This window comes from Pteropus alecto, unplaced genomic scaffold (genome assembly GCF_000325575.1).
Source record: "Pteropus alecto unplaced genomic scaffold, ASM32557v1 scaffold607, whole genome shotgun sequence".
In the NCBI taxonomy this organism is placed as follows: domain Eukaryota; kingdom Metazoa; phylum Chordata; class Mammalia; order Chiroptera; family Pteropodidae; genus Pteropus; species Pteropus alecto.
This window is the reverse complement of record NW_006440644.1, coordinates 531,816-539,963: the sequence shown is the minus strand read 5'-3', so window position 1 is coordinate 539,963 and position 8,148 is coordinate 531,816. Positions and strand designations below refer to the sequence as shown.

Sequence of the window (8,148 nt, the reverse complement as noted above, 5' to 3'; positions counted from 1 at the left end):
GTTAAGAGCAATTCTATTGTCTAATGTAACTTATGCAAGGGAATTTAAATAATTTTCCAGTTGGCTATTATTGTGGTGGTCATTGCAACACCTCATCAAGGAAAAAATATCTTTTCAAATCTGATACCTTTATTAGGGCTGACATCACCAACTATTGAGCATCCTTGACTATGTGTGCTACAATTTGCATGTTTTGTCCTGTCAAGTAGGTTTAAATATGATGCCCAATGTTGTTGTCTTCCCAGACAGAAGAAAAAGGGAAAAATAACTATTACAGTGAGTGCTTGGCTTCTCATATTTTTTGTGAAATAGAAAGGAACTAAAGCTGAGGAGGGGGAGGTAAAGGAAGGTATAGATTATACAGGCCTAGTCCAGAATCTTTGGTTAGCTGTGCACAACAGATGTCATCTGCTTCATTTCCTACTAATTTTAAGTTTAAATACTCTGTTGGTTAAGCAGTTCAATTAGGTGTAAGAGCTTTCTTTAAAGTCGGAAACATGATTCCAAGAGTCAATACCTTTAAATTTAGTCACACATAGAGTAGTTAAGAATACTTAAAGTTTTGGAGAGATCATGTAAAAAGGAATAGATAAATGCTTCAGTTTTGTTTACAAAGATATAATTTACCAAATTGCTATAGGTCATTGGTAGCTTAGAAAAAAAATTTTCTTATATCTGGAAAGAGAGGATCAAAAACCAGTAATATTATATAGAACAAGTCATAAAAATTATAATTATCTTTATCAGTTTATTTAGTCTTATGTTATTAATTCTTATTGATTTTGGTCTTCTAGTAGCATAATTTTATTAATCCAGTTTTTCCTTAGAGTTCTGTAAATCTTTACCCAATTCACTGTTGTGGTTTTTTTGTGTGTTTGCTTGTTTGTATTATCCCTACACCACCTGGTCTTCCTAGGTGGTCTCCCATCCAAGTACTAACCAGGCCCGACCCTGCTTGCTTCCAAGATCAGATGGGATCAGGCGTGTTCAGGCTGGCATGGCCATAGACAGTGTTGTGTTTTTTAAAGTTAATTAGAAGTCCGTATTTTAGAATATCAGAGTCTTCTCCATGAATTTCTCTAAGATGAAACATTGGTGTAAAAACATTTTTATAAAAATATTAGAGTAAAACAATAATTGTCTGTAAACAATAAAAGACATAATGGCCATGGTTAAAGATCTGGAGAGTTCACATGCATAGTACATATAAATAATGCAATCGATTTGGGTGTCCATTTCAATCTTAGTTAGCTCTACCATATATAAAATCCTTTTCTCAAAATCCCTCCTTCATGAACCTTCTGCGACTTCCACAAACCTGCTGAAACCTACATATACCTTTCAGTTTTTGTCCTATCTTTTCCTTTATTTTGAAACAATCATTCTATTTTAGGACAAAATTCCTTTCCTTTTTTTTTCTTTACAAAAAATGCATGTATTTTATATCCTTCTTTATCCAAAAAATATATTCTATTCTACTTTTCCTTAAGAAAAGTGCATCTCCATGTTATATACCTTCCTCCACTGGAAACATACATCCTATGTATTATAGTCATTTAGTTTTATCCTTATTATTTTCTAGTAGTTTTGTAAAAATCATAGCTCTTCTATAAATCAACTTTGGCAAGGGAAATTATACAGCAATTTGTATTTTTAGAAGGCCACATTTTCCTCAGTCTCTGTGGGCAATGTTTTGGTTAATCTCTGGGTGTTTATATTTCAAAAACATCATATGAGTTACAATTTTCAGAGACACAGAAAGACTATAAATTTTTTGGCATTATTTACTTGACAATGTTTCTTGGTTAATTTAACATACTAAATATGCCTGATTTGTTTATTTTCCCCTTTTATAATGAGAGAAAACAAATCTTGAAATGTTTCAGGGATTCTTCTGAAAAATTCGAAACTTCTTAAAAAATCTCAAAGGTCAAAAAAATGACTCTTTAACTTTTGAATCTTGAAAATTTTGTCAAATATATCAAAAGTTTTAAACCATTTGGTCATAGATCATGGTAGAACAAAACAAATTATTTAATCATAGTGACAAAGACTTTGCAGGCAAGTACAGAAAGTTCATAGTTATAAACAAAATTTTAGCTCTTTTAATATTAATAAGACTCAATTTACTTAAGCAATTAAAGACCTGATAATAAAGAGTACAAAAATAAATAAAATATAAAATCTTTGTTTTCACTTTATAATCCCTTATTAAGAGCAGATCAATAATACAGAAAAATTTTGTTCTTTTAACAGAGAAATAACATTAAGTTTTAACTTTACATAAGTATATCATTCATATTAAAACTTGATTAATTTTTAAAAACCATATAATAACAATTTAATTTAGGCACCTAACTAAAAGAGGTTAAATTCTATAATAAGCATAATAAAATTATTTTTATTTTTCTTAATGAAAACATATCTTTATATTTTATACCCTCTTTAACTGAAGACATGTATTCATTCTTTCCATATTAATTAGAAGTCTAAACACTTAGAAAGCTTAATTTTAGTATCAACCAAAAGAAAGCAATTATCATTCATTAGATTGGTAAATTTATGTACACATTTCATAACCTCCATAAATATAGGCTCTTTGATTGGCAAACTATATATTATTATATTTAAAAACATGCATTTCCTTAATATATAGCATAAGACAATTTTATGAACTGACCCAAAAACCTTTAGTTTTTCTGTATTAAGAAGCCAAAAGTAGGTAAACTTAGATTAATTTAGCAATTAATGTTTCAGTATTTCATATTATTCTAAAATAGTCTAGATATTCAATCATTTTCATTTTTTAAATTTAACTTAGTACAACTCTAAGTTTTCAGTTACCAAAAGATTTTGAAAAATTGTTTTAAAGTACCCATACTTTAAAACAATCATTGCTGAAAAGTTGGACCAAAAAACCTTTATTCTTTTTACATTTGTTTATTTATTCTCAGTAATTATATTTAGATTTCTCATGAAAATTTTGTGAGAAATTAGACAGTCAGTTATTATCTCAAGCTATTTTTCTTTTGAAAAACCCTGTAACAGAGATAACTTGAACTATTTCTGTACTCTTTATCATCGTCTTAATTTTTTATTTTTTTTCTTATGAATTATTTTATTTATAAATATTTAATCCATAAGGAAAGATGTTAGTTTGCCATAATAGAATGTGTATTAAGTATTTTCAGAATCTGCTTTTTAGATGACTTGTGGTCTATTTATTTCTAATCATTACACAGTTCATTATTGCTGACACTAATGAGAAAAATCCATCCTGTCAATACTATGAGTCCAGGAGATAGCAATACCAAAAACAAATGAGCCAGGTAGCTAGAGAGCAAGTGCCTGCAGAAAGCTGAGTGAAGGGCCCTAACTCTAAATATTGGCACAAAACAATATTGACACACTTTTAATGTCTGTCCTGTAGATATTCTGCTTATTTTTCTGGTAACAGCTGGAAATAATTACATTGTTAGGAAAGTAAATAGTGGCTCTTTGATTAATGAATTAAAATTCACAGTAACAGGAAATTCTAAGGGCAAGGTGCTCTGCTTGGCCCTGGGAATACCCAATTAAAAGGCCCGGCCCCTGCACTCAAAGAATTTAGTCTTTTTTAATTTGTTTTTTGATCATAATTTATATACTATATTATTTTTTTCAGATGTACAACAGTTATTTGTACCATATAAAATGATCACTCTAATAGGTCTAGTAACTATCTAATACCATACATAAATAATACAATATTATTAACTGTATTTCCTATGCTGTACTTTACATCTCATGGTTATTTTTATAACTGCCAATTTGATTTCTTAATCTCTTTCAATTTTCTGACCCATTACCCCAACACTCCTCCTGTCTGATGACGATCAGTTTGTTCTCCATCGCTACGAGCTCACATAGATAGATTAGATAGATGATGATGATGATGACGATGATGGTGGTGATGATGACGATGATGGTGATGATGATGATGATGAAGCTAAATAGATAGATAGATAGATAGATAGATAGATAGATAGATAGATAGATAGACAGACAGACAAATAGACAGACAGATAGATACCACATCCTCTTTATTCATTAATCTATTGAAAGACACGTTGCTTCCAAATCTTGATTATTGTAAACAATGTTGCAATAAAAATAATGTTGTATATATCTTTTTGAATTAGTGTTTTTTGCATTCTTCAGACAAACACTCTGGAGTGGAATTTTTGGATCATAAAGTAGTTCTCTTTTTAATATTTTAAAGAAACTCCATACTGTTTTCCATAGTGGCTGCACCAATTTGCAATCACCAACAGTGCACGAGGATTCCCTTTTCTCCACATCCTTGCCGACACTTGTTATTTGTTGATTTATTGATAATAGCCATTCTGATAGGTATGATATCTCATTGTAGTTTTAATCTGTATTTCTCTGATGATTAGTGATATTGATCATCTTTTTATATGTCTATTGGCCATCTGTATATTCTCATTGGAGAAATGCTTATTCAGTTCTTCTGCCCATTTTTAAATTGAATTGTTAGTTTTTTGGTGATGAGCTGTGTGAGTTCTTTATAAATTTTGCATATTAACTCCTTATTGGATATATCATTGGTGAATATCTTCTCCCAATTGGTAGATTGTCTCTTTATAAGTTACATTAGACAATAGAATTGCTCTTAACTATACCCTAGCTAGGCAAGATGGCGTTTACTTTATTAGTAGATCTTGTATTTGGATAAAGCACCTCTGGTGAAATAAAAATGGAACTAGATAAAATGTTGGCACAAGCCAAATGATTAAATAAGTAAGCACTTTTTAGTTTGCTGTAGTTCCATTTATTTTTTTTCTTTTGTTTCCCTTGCCCAAGGAGATATATCAGACAAAATATTTCTAAGAGCAATGTCGGAGAATTTACTGCTTATGTTTTTTTCAAGAATTTTTATAGTTTTGAGTCTTACATTTAGGTCTTTAATTCATTTTGAGTTTCTTCTTAGATATGGTGTAAGAAGGTAGTCTAGTTTCATTTTTTCACATATATCTGTCCAGTTTTCCCAACACTGTTTATCCCATTGTATATTCTTTCCCCTTTTGTCATAGATTAATTGACCATAAGTCTGATCTTTGTTTTCATCCTTATGCCAGCACCATGCTATTTTACTATAGTCTTATAATATAGTTTGATATCATGTAGCACAATACCTTCAACTTTGTTCTTTCTCAGAATTGCTTTGACTCACAATACCTTTCAACTTTGTTCTTTCTCAATATTGCTTTGGCTCATTAGGATCTTTTGTGATTCCATATAAATTTCAAGATTATTTGCTCTAGTTCTGTGAAAAGTGTCATTGGTAATTTGATAAGGATTTCATTAAATGTGTAAATTGTTTGGGGAAGTATGGACATTTTAATAATGTTAATTATTCCTATTCATAAACATGGTATGTCTTTCCATTTATTTGTTTCTTCCTCAATTTCTTTCTTTAGCGTCTTATAGTTTCCTAAGTAAAGGTCATTTACCTCCTTGGTTAAATTTATTTCTAGCAGTTTTACTATTTTTGATGCAACTGTAAATGGGATTATTTAATATTTTTTAAAGCTATTTTTACTTTTCAATTACAATTGGTATGCAATGTTATATTAGTTTTAGGTGTATAAAATGGTGATTATACATATATATAACTTAAGAAGCAATCATCCTGATATATCTGACACCATATGGTGTTATTACAATATTATCAATTATATTCCTTATGTTATACTTTACATCCCCAACTATTTTATTTATTTACTTACTTACTTACTTACTTACTTACTTACTTACTTACTTACTTACTTATTTATTTTTAATTTATTTTATACAGTGACATTGGTAAACGAAATCCAGTAAGTTTCAGGTGTACAATTCAACAGTAAGGCATACATACATTGTATCGTGTGTTCACCGCCCATAGTTAGATTTCTTTCCATCACCACATATGTGACCCCATTTACCCGATATACCTTCACCTTCCTCTATCCTCCCCTACTCTCTGGTAACCACTAGTCTATTGTCTATGTTTAAGAGTCTTTGTTTGTTTATCCTGTTCATTTGTTGCTTTTAGGTTTATATCCCGCATATAAGTGATATCATGTGATTTTCAACTTTTTCTGTCTGGCATATTTCATTTAGCATGATTATCTTGAGGTCCATCCGTGTTGTCACAAATGGCAATATTTCATTTCTTACTATGGCTGAGTAATATTCCATTGTATATATGTACCAGAGCTTCTTCATCCAATCATCTATCATAGGACACTTCGATTGTTACCATGTCCTGGCCACCGTGAATAATGCTGTTATGAACATTGGTGTGCAAATATATTTTCAGATATATGTTTTCAAGTCTTTGCAGTAAATACCCAGTAGAGAGATTTCTGGATCATATGGTAGATGAATTCCTAGTTTTTAAGAAAACTTCATACTATTTTCCCTAGTGGCTGTACCAATTTGCAGTCCCACCAGCAGTGTATGAGGGTGCCTTTTTCTCCACATCCTCTCCAACACTTGTTATTAATTATCCTGTTGATAACAGCTAGTCTAACAGGTGGGAGATGGTATCTCACTGTGGTTTTGATTTGCATTTACCAAATAAGTAGCGATGGAGAGCATCTTTTCATTTGTTTGTTGGTCATTTGTAAGTCTTGGGAGAAGTGTTTGTTCAGGTCCTGTGCCCATTTTCTGATTTGATTGTTTGTTTTTTGTTGTTGTTATTACTGAGCTGTATGAGTTCTTTGTATATTTTGGATATTAGGTGTTTATCGAAGGCCGTATGTTTTTGGCTCCTTTGTTGAAAATTATTGCCCATATAAACATGTATTTACTTCTGGATTCTCAATTCCTTTCCACTGGTCTGTGTGTCTATTTTTCTGCAAATGCCATGCCATTTTGATTACTGTCATTTTGTAGTATAATTTGAAATCTGGCAGAGTGATGCCTCTACCCTTGTTTGGTTTTTGTTTGTTTGTTTGTTTGTTTGTTTCCTCAGGATGGCTTTGGAAATTCAGGGTCTTTTGTGCTTCTATACAAATCTAATGATTTTTTGTTCTATTTCTTTAAAAAATGCCAATGAAATTTGATGGAGATTGCATTAAATCTGTATAATGCTTCAGGTAATAAGGCCATTTTAACTATGTTGATTCTTCCAATCCAAAAACACAGAATATCTGTCCATTTCTTTGTAGCTTCTTCAATTTCTTTTCACAGGGTCTTATAGTTTTCATTAGATAAGTCCTTCACATGTTTTGTTAGATTTATTCCTAAGTATTTTATTCTTTTTGTTGCAATTGCAAAAGGAATTATTTCTTCTACTTATTTTTCTGACACTTCATTATTAGAATATAGGAAGGCTATGGATTTTTTAATGTTGATTTTGTATCCAGAAACTTTACTTTATTTGCTTATTGTTTCTAGTAGTGTTCTTGCGGAGTCTTTAGGGTTTTCTATATAGAGAATCATATCATCCACAAATAGTGATAGTTTGACTTCTTTGTTTCCTATTTGGATGCCTTTTAAATCTTTCTTTTACCCGAGTGCACTCACTAGGACCTCCAATGTTATATTGAATAAGAGTGACAATAGTGGACAGCCTTGTCTTGTTCTCGATCTTAGAGGGAAGATTTTTTTAGTTTTTCACCATTGAGTATAATGTTGGCTGAGGGTTTGTCATAAATGACCTTTATTATGTTAGGGTACTTTCCTTCTATACTGATTTAGTTAAGTGTTTTGATCATAAATGGATGCTGTATCATGTTGAAGGCTTTTTCTGCATCTATTAATATGATCATATGAATCTTATTTTTTAATTTGTTTATGTGGTATATCACATTAATCAATTTGCATATGTTGAACCATCCCTGTGACTCTGGGATGAAGCCCACTTGATCGTGGTATGTAATCTTTTTAATATGTTGCTTATTTGGTTAGCTAGTATCTTATTTAGGATTTTTGCATCTGTGTTCATGAGAGATATTGGTCCGTAGTTTTCTCTTTTTGTGTTATCTTTACCAGGTTTTGTATCAGGGTAATATTGGCCTCACAAAATGAATTGGGAAGTATTGCCTCCTCTTCAATTTTTTGGAAAAGTTTGAAGAGAAGAGGTATTAAATCTTT

General features: G+C 30.8%; 1 pseudogene; it reads right to left on the bottom strand.

Moving 5' to 3' along the window:
* Positions 1-891: 891 nt before the first annotated feature.
* On the bottom strand, positions 892-1,009 carry LOC112484589 (annotated as a pseudogene).
* Between the last annotated feature and the right edge of the window lie 7,139 nt (positions 1,010-8,148).